Below are 15910 nucleotides of genomic sequence, written 5' to 3'. Positions count from 1 at the left end.
CATATTTTAAAAAAAACAGCCTTTTTTCCCTATTTTGGTTTTGTAAATTGTCACATAGAGGATGGATGGAATTCATCAAAACTGGTTACAATTATAAAACAACCTTTGGAAAATTTAATGAGCTTAAGTATCTCAAATTCATTTTAAGGGGTCTTTAGACCTGATTTTTAGATTTTTTTCAACAACTCTGATCATTTTGCCTGCCTCTAACAGGAGGTAAGGTCCATTTTAGTAGCTGAAGTGAAGTACAATTATAATCCCCACCTCCCGATGGGACATTACAGTCTCATACCAAAGGAGCTGGGAAGTTGATCCCAGGGCATAGTATCCCTGGATGGCTCCCTAAAGAGGAGCATCTCTCATTTGTAACTCCTCAGCTCACTTTACCCTTCCACCAGAATGATCTCTAGATTCTTGGTGACATTTTTAGACCCAACGTAAACATTATAGAGATTTTGATTTTTCTAGACCCCTCTGCCACATTTTTGTAATGATGGCATTAATAGAATAAAAAAATATCTCAGCCAAGGTTGAAACATTGCTACACCTGAAAACTTGTGATAAGTATCCATTGTCTTTAAATGTTGTACAGCAGACTCATGAAAAATATGATAGTGGGTTTTTTTGCTATCGTAATTAACTGGGCTTTCTGAATTTTGGGGAATTTGGTACTTCTTTGAATCTGCATTATCTACTGTGTTACTGTTTTATTCTGAAAATCATTTGTATTCACACATGCCTGACACAGTGTGTCAGTGATTGTAAGCTATATATTTTTGATTTTTAAAAACTTTTTTATTATTCTTTTTCCTTGCATGTGCAATATAGTATCTGAGTTTTATTTTTTCTCTCCTTTTTATATTTGAAGCACGTCAACAGTATTGAGATTTTTTTTTCATTTTTTTTAAATTTTGCAGTAATATGAGTTTTAAATACATTTGTTCTAATATCAAGTGCATGCCCAAAAAGCTTTAGACTATAAAAATGATGCCACTGATTGTTTTGAATAAAAAAATATGGGACTTTGTTTAATGATTCCATCTGATTCCAGGACGAGAGAATACAAAAAGAACTATTGCACAGTGCCAAAGAATCACAAAGCTAAACCGTATAGTGCCAATCAAGCACAAGGTCAAAGAGACCAACCAATACTGATGGGATTGATGAAAATTTTGAGCCATGACAAGACTTGAAGATGTTTGGGGTTCGAGGTTGTGGCTATTTAACATGTGTTAAAGGCAGGTCTTCCTTGTCCCACAGTCTACCAAGTATCTCAAGGTTGGCTCCTACCTGGCTCCTAAAAATCTAGTCCCTATTCTGTCTTTCATAAGGTGGCAACTTTCTGTCGTCCTGGCTACTGATTGGATAAATGCTTAATTGCTTATATCATTTTAATTGGGCCCTGATTCAAGGACTTATTTTTGGATTTATTTTTCCTTTACTTAGAATTTTTACACATAAGACTTTGATAGTCTGTATTTCATCCAGAAGTTATTTTTTATTTGGATTTTTAAAAAAATTTTTTTATTCTCTCGTCAATTGATTTATATACCTCATAACTTAGCCATGCATCCCTAAGTGATCCCTGTATTTTTCAATCACCCTCTTCAGGGGGGTATATATCATTATTATTATTTTAAATTGCAAAGTGTAAATTCCTTTTGAGAGTAATTTTAGGTTAAGAAACATGATACCTCTCCAAATCTAGAAAGTGAACTCTTTGGAAGAGACACCATGAAGATGCTTGCATAGACAACACCCTGCACCAGAAGATCCAGAGTGAACTTTGGGATGTGGTGTTTTGAGCAGTGTGGGGTTTGAATGCATTTGTTTTTGTATGTATACTCTTAATTTTTGTCAATGCACCTAGCAATTATTGGTCTTGTTCTTTTCCTCTTATCCTCAAATTATTATAATTTTATAGTTGGGCATTTTGCATATTCTCAAATGAAAATTTAGGTTGGGGCTGGTGGGCTTGAAGGTTAAGATCAGTCAGCTTTCCCTACTAAATGCATGAATTTTGACCCCGCAAATGTATATTTTCCATCAACTCTTGTGAACATTTTCTGGGTAATGGTAATCTCAACATAAGAGAAACTGGACTACCCACAGTACAAAATTCCATCATAACAGACATTTTGGGACCCAAAGGTAGTGAGAGAGGAACAGAGAATCCTGGAAGCTTTTTTTCTTTTTTACTATCAAGACAATAATTGCTCTTTCCCAACTGAGAAATCAGCAAAAAATATCAACAGGCCATTTTCAGATGAAGAAACTAAAGCCAATATAAGTATGTGAAGAAATGCTTTAAATTACTACTGATGAGAGAAATACAGATCAAAACGGTTCTGAGATATCTCACACTCATTGGACTCACTAAAATGACAAAAGGGCAATGTAACAAACATTGGAGGCCATGTGGAAAAATGAGGACACTAATGTTCTGTTGGTGAATCTGTGAACTGATCCAACCATTTTGGAGAGCAATTTGGAGTTATACCCAGAGGGTTATAAAGCTGTGTGTACCCTTAGATCCAGAAATACGACTGCAAAGTCTGTTTGTCAAGGAGATCAGGGAAAGAGGTCCATAATATTTATAGGAGCTCTCTTTGTAGTGGCAAAGAATTGGAAACTGAGGGGATGCCCATCAACTGGGAAATGGCTAAACAAATTATGGTATATGATTGTGATGGAATATTACTGCATCTTAAGAAATAATGAACTGATTGATTTTAGAAAAACTTGGAAAGAACTACATGAGATAATGAACAGTGAAATGAGTAGAACTAGGAGAACATTCTATACAGCTACAGAATTAATTCTGGAAGAATAAATTGGGAGTGTTACCTCTAGAAAGTGAATAGAAAGGTGAAAAATGAAAGACAATTTATATGCACATGTTGGTTGCCTTGAAGATATCTTTTGTGTTATGGGGAAGGTGGGGAGGGGCTGGGACACTAGTGGATGGGATTTACTATGTAGATGTGAATAAAAGTAAGCTAAAATATAGATTTGTGATTTCATTTGTGTACTATCTTCTTTTTCTTTGTATCTGGAAATGTTTATTTTGTTTGGCTTTGTAAAATTTGGAATAAAAAATAAAATAATAATAACCAAGTGAGACCAGGTAGCTAAATGACATCCTAGAGTAGTAAATTCAGTTAGCTTGATGAATCTGAATGGAATGGATTGAATTATTGCTACCAATGGTGGATAACAAGAGGGAATTGAAGTTCTCTATGGAGAGCCATCCTTCAGCACAGCTCTACTCCAAAGCGTCACTGTAGTGTGAAAATGACCATAGGTTCTTGAAGGTTTTGCCAGGAGAGCAAAAACTCTGCCAAATATTATGTGCTTTGGAGTAGACTAGAAATAGATTGTGGTCCAAGGAAATAGTTTCATAAGTTTGGAGAGATTCCCAATAAGTTTGACTGTTCAATAATGTAATTTCCATTTATAGCAACTGATAAAATTGTCCACTAAAACACAGGAAGGTTGTGAGCTGTGTTGGGAAGACTTACACCAGATGAGATCATGAATCCATTGAAGTATTGAATTATGTAAGACCATGTCCTAAGTGCAAGGGGACCATTTTTGTGCACAGAGCACATGCTATTGATATGTCATTAACATGTTACAGAGGCTATATCATTTCTCTAAATTTGATACTGCTCTGCCATTTCTTTGATAGCAACCAGAACTTACATGTTCTTGAATGTAGTAAAGTATAAATGTGAATAATATCCATAGCTTTCCAAAAAAGGTTGCAAGTAAGAAATTACATTTGTATTGTTAGTGAATTTATTTGACAGCATGTGGGATGCTCAGGCAAGAAGCAGTGAAGGCAAACTCATGCTAAGTTTAGTTTACTTTTTTCTGGTTATCTGATAATTGCCTTTAAAAGAGAGGTTCTGAGTCCCCATGAGTTCTAACAGTATTTTCCACAACTGAAATGTAAATGAGATATATCAGGATTCTTTTGAAAGCTATGAAGATGGTTCTGGCAAAAAAAAAAAATATTGGGAGTAGTCAGAAGAATAAAGTAAACCAACTTTGGAAAAGCCCATCTTCATGGACAATGAGAATTTTGTAATAAACTGCATGTTACTAATGACCAAGATAATATGAAATACTCATATATTTATGTATACACACACACATATATATATATATATATTTCTATTTTAGTGTTAAAACTGCACTAAGACTTTTGGGACACTCTGTATCTCATTTGATTCTTCCCAAAATCTTATGAGCTAGGAGATTTATTATCACTCCTATTTTTTAAATAAAGAAACCAGGACTTACAGAAGTTAAGCAAACCACCTATTTTTAGGAGAATGAATTAGAATATAAAAAGGGGAGTGTGAACAGAACACTTAAGGGGGTTGGAACAGGAGCGATTAGTCCAAGAAAAGAAGACCGATAATGGATTTTTCATTTCTCTGCCTGTAGAAAGCAGGAAGGGCTTCTAGCTTCTGTACTGGAGAAAAAGCACTATGTTACCTTCCTTATCCCTTTTGGATGGAACAGAGAAACGAATAGTGTGTACGACAGTGTGCCCCACACCTGGACAGAGTCAGTAATACCCATTCCTCACTTCCAGCAATATTTCTGAGTCATTTGGTTTTCATGGTCCCTCTGAACACAGATCTTGAAACAAGTCAGAACTCATATTTCTTCATGAATACTACACCTCTTTCTAGTTTTCTTCCCAGAAAACTTCATGAACCAATCCTAGATATATACATATGCATAGCCTCCAGATTTTTTTCTCAAAATACTTGTGCATCATGTGGTTGTTTTGTTTTGCTTTGTAAGGTGAATTACAGTTAATAGTGTAGATAGATAGATAGATACCGAGAGACAGACAGACAGACAGACAGACAGACAGACAGACACACACACACACACACACACACACACACACACACACACACACACACGGAGATTGATTGTTTTTGTGGCTTTATTTTACTGTTACCTTGTTGAAGCATTGAATCATGCCAGTTAGTTTCTTAGACGAATTTCTTAGTATACTATAATTTATCTGCAAATGGGGAAGAGTTTGTCTTTTTTTTGCTAATGTTTATATCTTTGATTTTGTTCTTTTGTCTTATTGTCAGAGTGAGCATTCCTAGAACTGTGTCAAACAATCATGTGGAGAAGTATATCCTTGCTTTTCCTTTGTTGGTACCAGGAAAGCTTCTAGTATTTTTTTTCATTGCAAACAATGCTAGCTTTCGTAAATGTATTTCTGCTCATATTTAATAACCTTCTATGTCCTTCCATGAGTAGGGTTTTCAAAATAATAGTGTTAGATTTTTCCAAAGACTTTTTCATGCATCTGTTGAAAGTCATAGTTTTCGTTTGTTATTTCTATTGTTTATACAGTTAATTATGCTCTTTGTTTTACTCTTATTGGACTATATTTGCATGTGATATTTTTGATGGGTGCTGAATATGCAGTGGGAGGAATATTCTTTAATATTCTTCCTGAAAGTCCTTCACTAGACCTTGCCCCAAAGGGGAGATTGTCCATTCTAGTGCTTTGTAGGCCCCAAACAACTTGCAGGAATTAGTATAAAGCTTTTTTCTGCTCCATCCCTCAAAACTCTCTTGTAAATAAATGTCAGCTATATAATCTGCAGGACCACCCCACCACCATCTTCTCTAGGATATCTTCTGTTACTAGATTAGTAGAGACTGAAATCCAGTGGAGAATGCCTCTTTTGAAGTAAATGGAGGTAAAGCAGACAAAATGGGGTTGCTTAGGAGCCATGTCCTTATTAGTGAGCATCACACATTAGACTAGCAGAGAAGGAAGGTTTCCAGGGTTGGACTGCAAGTCTCAGTCTCTAGCATAGTCACTACCAGTTTGTGAAGGACACAAAATCCAGAGAAACCTAGGTAAGAGTGATCGTTAATGTACCATGTCCATTTAGTGACAGAATACTATTCTCTACCATCTTGGGAGAGGGATCATCTGGCATCAACCATAATAATGGGCAATTCTGGGTAAAAAGTGATGGTATAATCATGCATTATCTATTCAATAGCAAGTAGGGCCAAGTAATAAATAACAAGGGCCAATTTAGAAAATGTATTGTTCTAGAAAACCAGTCGCTTATTTTGGGTGCTTCTTGATACCTGCCAAAAATTCCACTCAGCCTGTTCTTTATTGACAGAGATCTCAATGTACACTGGTCTTGCAGGTTATAAGGGCCCAAGAAGAGAGACAGATGGACAGTATGATTTAGATCCTTCAGGGATATAATTTCTGGACCCTTCAAGAAATAGATTTGAAGATGACTCAGTAAACGAGGGTCTTTAGGATACTAGGTAGGGAATGTGGGTTCTGGCAAACCTGAAAAGTCCAGTGTCTAGCTTTTCTTCTTAGACTCTGGGGAAATGAGTGTCAATAGCTTATTCTGAAAGGTGACCAGAATCTTCTGGGTTTTCCTTACCCAAAGAATTCCCTAAAACTTTGACTTAGACTTGCTAATGTTGATTTTTTTATCCTTTATCCCTCAGATAATATGGTATACAGTCTGATTTGGGACCATATGCTACTTTAGACAACATGATTTGAGCCAGGAGCTGATCTCATTTCATCTCAGGTACTGGCTGTGTGAAATGTTGGGGGAAGGTCTAATGCCAGCATCTTGTTAATTCAGGTTTGATTTTTGGATGAAATGCTGTGATTGTAAATCAAACTGTCAACAAAAGCAAGTATGCGTTGCCATAAAACAGCAAGGAAATGAAATAAGAACACAATGATGCAACTTCTATAGAAACCTATCCTTTTTTCCATATGGAAGTATGTTAGTTAGCGGGAAAGACTATGTTGACTCACACCATCTTCAGACATTCACAAAGTTTATAATAGCCTTGACAAACTGCTGGTAGAACATTTTTGTAAAGCCTTTAGGTGACCCGTATAGCAAGGAAAGTTTGCAAAACTGATTGACAGCCCTTAAACCAAGATTCTACAGAGCTGGCTGGATCAGGATTCTAAGACAGTTGAGGGGAACTGATGTGAATCTTAAAAACTGCTCAGACTGTACCTTAGAAGATTTGGTTAAGGTTACACTGACAAATATCTCTCTCAAACTGGGATTCAGACAGGGAGGCTGTGTGTCAAAGAGTCTCTCTGAAGAAAGCATCTTTGAAGCTGCCTGACCTGGATTATCCTCAAGAAAAGGTTGAGTATGGGTTCCCCTTTTCACACTGGTGGACAGATGTGAGTAGGGTGTGAACTTCCTCCCTTCCTGGATCTTGTAAGGACCCTACATCTGGATTCTTCAGTCTGACCCTACCAAGGACTCTGGAGTTTGTGAGAATCAGGGCCCCTTTTGGACTTTATCTTTTATTTACCTTTTAGTTAGTTAGATTAAGCTTAGATTAGAAACCTTAGTGTATTAAACTCTGGGTGGTTAGAGATAAGTCACTCCCTGATCCCCTTATCCCTGTCTGGTTTAATAAAACCCTTTTAAATATATTTTATTAGAGTGATCCATCTATTAACTTTCCCTCCTAAAATCTCCTTAGTACACCAGAAAGTAGCTTAAAGGAAAGTAGAGACCAGTCAGTTTCTAAGGGCCAAATTTGTTGTCTTTAAGAGAAAACAAATCCTTGTTGAGAGAAACAGGAGACCTTTGGTCATATCATGTCTGCTATTGATCCAACTTGTTCATAGTGAGTTATTTTCTGTATGTATTTCTGTAATTCCCTTGTGAGGGTTTCATTCAAAATTATTTTAATGAACAATCATTATTGAATTACTTTATAGTTCTCTTTCCTTACTTTGTTTCTCATTTTTAGGAATATGAGAACTATATTTGTTCTATAAAAGGAGTTTGAGTTTTGAGAATCATTTTTGTGCTATAGATATTGTGTTCCTTAAATGTGTGATAACATTTACTTATAAATCAATTTATTTGACAGTTGATTTGTGGCTCATTCAATTTCTTTCTTATGGGATATTATGATATCATGACTTTGTTTTTATACTTGGTTATAAACATTCTTTGAATACCAGATTGTAAGCTCTTTGAAGATAGTAATACACTGAACATTCTGATTTTTACTGAATAATCAGTAAGTCAAAGATTAGTATATTCACAAGTTCAGTTTTCTATATTAAATATTTTAATTCTTTGTGAGGGTGGCATAAATATTTTGAAAAGAATATCCAGACTTAGAAATCAGATAAATTATAAGATTAGGACACCTAGGAATTCTGGGTTTTTGGCATCCACCAGGAGTAAATATTTATAACAGCACCATAATCCCTGTTGTCACAACTCAGAAGCCTATATTTACTAAAATAGGTGGTACTCAGCAAAAGTGAATCATTAAATTAACAAGTTGGAAGTGTCTTCCTTTATTAAATTACACAATTCCTCCATAACAATACCCCCTAAAAAAGGCAAAAAGGCCTCCTAAGAAATTTCAAAATGGGAAGATTTCTTAGCTATATTACAAAAATATAATACCTCATGTGGCTAGGCACAAGAGGAAAAAAAAAGATGATATAAAGAGTAAAAACAGTATTATTTAAAGGGCTCTAATTTCTTCATCTCATATAGTGTCAATAATGACTTTCCTATTCTGAAAGCAGGGGATCAGCTTGGAAAAGAAATCAACCTTCTGCTGTCTTAAATTTTCTTCTTTGGGAGATTCATGATACATTCCTTTCCAAACCTAACATTTTCATACAATTAGCTTAAAATTAGCTTGTAAGCCTTGGGTGAGGGAAGGTAGAGAGAAGCAACAAACGTGAATGTATCCTAGGGGGACTAGAACATTGGCCAGGGTCTTGTCCTACTTGCTAACTCTTTTTTGTTATTGTTTTTGTTTAAACCCTTATCTTCCATCTTAGAATCACTACTATGTATTGGTTCTAAGGCAGATGAGCGGTAAGGTCTAGGCAATGGGGGTTAAGTGACTTGCCCAAGGTCACATAGCTAGGAAGTGTCTGAGGCCAGATTTGAACCCATGGACCTCCTATCTCTAGGCCTGACTCTCAAACCACTGAGCCATCTAAATGCGCCCCTAACCCTCCGCCCATGTTGACTCTTACATATATGTGCCCCTTAAGTCTTGTATCCCAGCTGGGACTCAAAAATTTCCTTCTCCTGCCCACTATGAAACAGTATCATATGTCTGTCTCCAAAGCAAAATGAGACCCTCCAAAGCAGAGGGGGCAATAGCTTAATTTGGCTTAATAAATCAGGGGTGCCTATGCTTATTATTATCATTGCTGAAAAATTGGAAGAGAAAATTGCTAGACAACCGCCAACCACTCTTGAAAGTGGTGCAATGAAGCTGCCACCAAGAACAGTAAAGTCTTCTCATGCAGGTAAGGGGGAGGGGATGCTGCTGCTGCTGCTGCTGCTCGTTCAGTACACTCAGGATAGTCTCTTGTTCAGCTGAGTTTATCTTTCTCTGGGACTTTTGAAAGTATCTGTTTCTATAGGACAGGAGTTTTTAATTTGGTGTACATGAACATTTGTTTTAATATGGCAATAACTTTCAGTATAATTAGTTTCTTTTGTCATCCTATGTATTTTATTTTATGCATTTAAATCCATTACTCTGAGAAGGGACTGCCAAATTTCCTCCAATTGCCAAAAGAGTACATGATACAAAAAGGTTAAGAACTCCTACTCTAAAATATGAACTTGATATTGACAGCTTGTTAAGATGACCATTTCAGCTTCTATTTGAGTATCAGAATCCAAGATTGCCCTAAGATGAATTAGCTGATTTGGATCTATACGCTAGTACCGTCTGCAGTTATTGTTAGTATAATTTAGCTGGTTAGAACTCTCTGGAAGAAGAACTCTGATTGAGGAGCCATTCTCCCATGTTGGCATATAAAATAGAAATAATAGACCACTCTAGATTCCCTTTTTAGAAGGGTAGTAGGAGAGAAGGGTTCTTTTCACTCTTCAGAAACAAACCAGAGCACAGCAAAATGAATTTGGATTCTGAGATCAGGAGGGAACCTGTTTGTACAGTGAAGGCTATGCCCCTTGAAGCATTGATAAGGGATGGGCATGCTGGGCTCATTCCATTTAGCCTATTGTGAGTTTCCCTGGCAACTTCTGGGGACATATATGGCTCAGTGCTAAAGGGCCTGAGCTTTGAGATGATATGATAACAATCCTATCCTTGGCTATGAGCAAAACTTACTTCTGATTCTGTGAACATTAAAAAGGAAGTAACTGTGTTCTCTTTTTCTTCTCAGCTCAATCTTTGACAACTAGCTCTACCTTAACCCCCAACCCCAAGCTTCCTGGAAGATGATCCATCCTTCCTTATATCTAGCGAAATGGTGACCTCTTTGTGCTCATCTGTGAAAACCTAGTCATGAGCTTATATGGATACTTCCTAGAGTAAACCTTTCATGGGGAATAAAGACCAAGGGGAACATGACTTTTTTGTATTAGTCTCTGAGATCTGACTCAAGTCTGTGTGACTCCAGAGCTTGGAGGTAAGGGAAGAGGGATGGAGCATGAGCCATGGGTTGGGCAGGTAAATTATATAACACCAACTTCTCCTTTTACAAATGTGAATCCAGGATCCAATGATAACAATAACATCATCAACAACAATAATTAGTGATGATATAACCTCCAGTATCAGAACAATGGTAAGCAGATAAGTAATCAAAGTACTTCTTGGAATTTGTGACTTAAACATTTGAAATCAGTAACTATATCTTCTCAATTGTTTAAAAATTTTGTTGGTCAAGAGATAAAAAAATGAGAAAGGACCTGTTTGTACAAAAATATTCATAGCTGCTCTTTTTGTAGTGGCAAAGAATGGGAAACTACAGGGATGTCCCTCAACTGGGGAATGGCTGATCAAATTGTTGCATACGATGGCGATGGAATACTATTGTGTTGCAAGGAATGATAAATGGGATGATTTCAGAAAAAGCTGGCAAGACCTCTAGGAACTGATGCACAGCAAAATAAGCAGAACCAGAAGGACACTGTACACAGTAACTGCAATATTGTGGAATGATCAAATGTGACAACCTTTGCTACTCACAGCAATACAATGATCCAGAACAATTTGGAAGGACTTATGAAAAGGAGTGCTATTCAGCTCCAGAGAAAGAACTGTTGGAGTAGAAATGCAGATGAAAACATATAATTATTACTTGTTTTTTTGGGTATGTTTGGAATTTTGGTTCTATAAAATTATTCACTTACAAAAATGAATGATATGGAAATCTGTTTTGTGTGATAATACTTGTATAACCCCCCAAAAAATTAAAATAAAAAATTTGTTGGTCTATGGTGCTAAGTATATTTAAAAGCTTTTCTGTACCCCTATTCCCATGCTAGTGTGCTCATTACCAAACTACCTTGTATTTAACTTCTTTGATTGTTCGCTTTATATTTATACTATCTATATACATACATATTATGTTATATACTCACACATGTACTTGTTGCCTCCTCCATTCAAATAAAAGGTCCTTCTTAGTAGGGATTGTTTTATTCTTTGTGCATCTAACCTCATGCACATTAGATATTTAATCAATACTTGTTGACTGATTCAACTCTTTCAGGGTATTAAAAGTGTCATTTAGGTCCTGAAAGTAATAATAACTAGCATTAATTTAGAACTTCCCTTGTGTCAAGCATTACGCTGAAGGTTATTTTTTAAAAAACACTTACCTTCCATCTTAGAATCAATATTGGGTATTGGTTCTAAGGCAGAAGAGCAGTAAGGGCTAGGCAATTAGGGATTAAGTGACTTGCCCAGGGTCACACAGTTAGGAAGTATCTGAGATCAAATTTGAAGCCAGGACCTCCTGTTTCTGGGCCTGGCTCTCAATCTACTAAGCCACCTGGCTGCCCCCTAAAGGTTTTACAAGTATTATTTCATTTGATTTTCAAAACTCTGGAAGGCATAACCCCCATTTTATAGATGAGGAAATTGAGGCAAACGGGTTAAATGACTTGCCCAGAGTCACACAGCTAGTAAATGGATGGGGTTGGATTTGAACTTAGATCTTTTTGACTCTAGGCCGAGAACCCTTGTCCACTGTGCCACCTAGGTGCCTAATGTGAAATTAGTGGCTAGAATAGCTGATAGAGCTCCATTTAGTACCCAGAGAATGAAAATAATCTAGGTTTCTTAGGCAGGCTAATATAAAAACTTAGCTTTAGGCTTATCTATCTGGAGCTGAAAGGGACTTCAGAGGCTATATAGTCTTTTATAAATAAGAAAACTGAGGCCCATGGAACTTAAGTGATGGCCCAGGTTTACATAGGTAGTAAAGTATTGAAGGTGGGATTTGAATCCAGTCTCCTTAACTTCAGAATCGGTGAAGAAATACTGTAATATGCTGTTTTCTTCTGCTACAGGGACTTCCAAAATAATGCAGAAAATGCAAATAATCTTTCTTTAAAATATTAAGCTTTCTTCATGTTTCTTTTCAGCAAAGTTCTTATATACCCTTACAAGAATGAGTGGAAAAGGGAAAGGGAGGAAAAATCATATCTACCAAGTTAGCACATCTTGCCACTGTGCTTGAAATGTCTTGGATAGCCATCTTTCAGCCTACAATGCCTTTGTTTTAATTCATATTAAAGGTCTTGAATAGCACACTTACTCTAATGTGTATAGTTTATCAGTTCAATAATAGTTCCTAAAACCTTAGAGGAACTTGAATCCAACCCTCTCTTTTTTCAAATGAGGAAACAGTCTGTGAGAAGTTAGGTGACATACAGGGCCACACAGGCCATGTTAGGTAGAATGTGAAAGCCAGGTGTTTCTGCTTCCAAGACTACTCTGTACTTAGAAGGCAACCAGCCTGGTAAAAGTCCTTGACATGATGCTTATCGACTAAGGAGGGACCTGGAGAACTTTAGGGTGGAGAAGAAAAGACTTAAGAGGGAAGGTGCTACATGATAGCTGTCTTCAAATGGATGAGAGGATATTGCTTGGAAGAGAGACACTTGGCCCCAAACTAGTAACAATGTACCAGGCTTACAAAGGGGGCTGACTGGGACTTGAAACAAGGAAACATTTCCCACCAATTAGAGCTATCCCAAAATAAAGTGATTTCCTCAGGAGTTAGGGGGTTTCCTTTGGAATCCCATGGGCATCTTCAAGCAGAAGATTATCATTTTCAGAATAGAAGCTCCTTGAGGACAAGGACTGGTTTCTTTTTGGTTTTCTATCCTAGCACATTGCTTGGCACATAGCAGGCATTTAATAAGTGTTTACTGATGCATTATTGTTGGGAAAATAATAGAGGAGATTCTTCTTACCGAATGAATTGAACTAGATTTCTTATAAGGTCATTTCTAATTCCTTGAACCTGTGATTTAGTGATTCAGTGATTCAATTAAAAAAAAAAGGAATGGGAAAGATGCAACCTTCTCCCCTCCACCCTACAAAAACAAAACAACACACTCTTTCCTTGCCCAAAAAGATTAAAATCATTTTACCATTAGCATCAATGAAAAAATGCTAAAAAAGAAATAAATTAGCAACACAAATGTAGCTACAGGTATAGATGGGAAGCTTAATAAAGAAAATAATGCGACCCATAATAGGGAGCTTTTCCTTTTGTGAAAACTTAGCTTTTTGCCCTCTTTAAGCAGCAAGAAAACTAATCTCCAACTTGAGCAGTGTTTTCTCCACTCTATTTGAAAATAGAATCAATGATCTGAAGGTTTTGAAAGAGTTTAATTTCAGTACAGGCCCCCTACAGACATTTCTATTCAGTCCTATTCATGTGCCAGAAGTCTGGGCATCTGGGCATTTTTCATCTATTGCAAAATAAACAAACATTGATCTGATCTAAATGGTTTTCCAGGACCTCCTCAACCATTTGCTAAGCAGTGAAGTCAGTAGTTAATAAATGTTTGTTGAGTTCAATCTAATTGAATCAAATTTCTCAATGTGAAGTGTTTTGGCTTTCTTTTTTTTTCTGTAGAGTCCATTTAGTTTTTGGTTCCTTGTTGTTGTTGTTTTTGCACTTAGGAACACTTACTTGAAAGCATACTAAATAAAATCTATTCTTATTTATGAAGTGGGCTCTTTTCTTTAAGATTCTCTGCCCTACTGGGACTTGCCTTTTTTTTTTTAATCAACTGAGTCTCTACTAGTGAATGCAACTATTTCTCTCCTACCTTCTGCAGAAAGCCGACCAGCACTGCATGCTAAGTGGCCAGGGGACAAAGCACTTCCCAGACCCTGTACTTGAAAATGAACTGGGAGCTGCTGAACCCTTCTCTTTGCAGCTTTTGTCCGGAGCCCTGGGAGAATACTGGATTCTGTTGCTAGGTGGCAATGTTCCTTTAGCAAAGAGCTACTCATTTGCAAATGCGAGCTTTTTTGTTTTGTTTTTCGCCTCTGAAATAGATAGGAAATACTGATCTCACTGTCTCTTCATTAGAAACTTTTTAACCAGACTTCCCTTTTCGACCCATCCTGAGAAACCAGCAAAGTCACACACTAGCAACAATGCGGGAAGGATCAAAAACAACAATCTCTACCTGAAGGTCACGACCACATAGATTTCAAAATGTGAGAGCCTGAAGCTAAAAGCACACTGTTGCCCCGGGTAACTGCAGGAATGAGGTTTAGATGTTAGTTTGAGTCTGTTCAAGACCCTGGAATGAGGGAAGAGACAATTTCTCCTATCCAATGATTCAGGGAAAATACTAATTTAATATATGTTGGAAACCTACTTTACTTTCATGTGAACTATCATTTACTATAAAGTAAAAGTTCTTTCAAAACAGAGGAGAAAAAAAGTAAATTCTGAATTCCCATAACTCATTAGGATCAGCCTTCTTTTTGTATTTGGCTTCATTCTTTTGAATGTTAAGAGCCTTCTTTGTTACTTCTGCCATCTGAAACTGTCCCTTGTAAATCTGTTTCCATCCTGAATTGGAAATGACACACTTTTTCTTCTTGCCAGCAGTTCCTAATGTTCACATTTTTTTTTATTCCTGCAACATAGTTAACACTGTAAAAAAAAATCTCCTTTTATAAAGTGATGCAGCCTGAGTGAACCTTAAGTGATGTTTTGCCAATTTCATCTGTTATTATTAATGACTCACATTGAATTAAACCTAGCTAAGTGGAATGAATATCTTTTTTATTATTACAGGATCATATAATGAGATGGAAGGAAGCTTTGAGGCTAATTGAACCCAACTCTTTGTTTTATTTATTATTTTAAATAAAATTGCATGAATCACTTTTCTTTGTAAATTGCTTAAATTTTCCCTATACTCTCCCCTGAAAGATCATTTCATATAAGATTTTTTCTGTTTTTAAATTATATACTTGGCAACCACTACCACCAAAAAACATTTAAATAAACAAATGCAAAAAAAATTATGTGCAAAATTACAAACTCCACAATAAAAATATGTAAATTACATGTGTGCTAATGTAAACATCTCTTTTTAAAATTCCCTTTGGATTTCTTTTTCTTTGATACATTTTTCTCTTGATTTTGTGGCTCTTTATTTTTTAAAATGTAGTCATAATATGTATTATTCTCATCTTTTTCTTTTAATTTTATCTCTTCATATATTTTCCTTATTTTCTTTATGTTTCTAATATTTGTCATATCTAGTAACATAATACAATCTATTACATTCAAATATCACAATATATTCAGCTAGTTCTCTCAATCATTGCATCTTGTGTTATTTCCAATTATTTTGTCATTATAAACAAAATTTCTGTGAATATTTTTATATACCCAGCTTTTTACCCTCTCAATAATTCCTTTAGGGCTTAATCTTAGTAAAACAATACTTAGATTAATGAGCATGAACAGCTTTACAACTCAACATATATTTCCATTTGGTTTTCTAAAAAAAAATTCATAGATGCTCTAGTAACGTAATATTAG

At 36.1% G+C, this 15910-nt stretch overlaps 1 long non-coding RNA gene across 1 annotated transcript; it reads left to right on the top strand.

Moving 5' to 3' along the window:
* The first annotated feature begins 7023 nt into the window (after positions 1 to 7023).
* Positions 7024 to 11492, top strand: LOC103100341 (uncharacterized). Its single transcript, XR_008913586.1, has 3 exons — positions 7024 to 7204; positions 10256 to 10501; positions 10824 to 11492. It is a non-coding gene; the product is annotated as an uncharacterized LOC103100341 (long non-coding RNA).
* Positions 11493 to 15910: the final 4418 nt, after the last annotated feature.

This window comes from Monodelphis domestica, chromosome 7, assembly GCF_027887165.1.
Source record: "Monodelphis domestica isolate mMonDom1 chromosome 7, mMonDom1.pri, whole genome shotgun sequence".
Taxonomy (NCBI): Eukaryota; Metazoa; Chordata; class Mammalia; order Didelphimorphia; family Didelphidae; genus Monodelphis; species Monodelphis domestica.
This window is presented reverse-complemented; position numbering and strand designations above follow the sequence as displayed.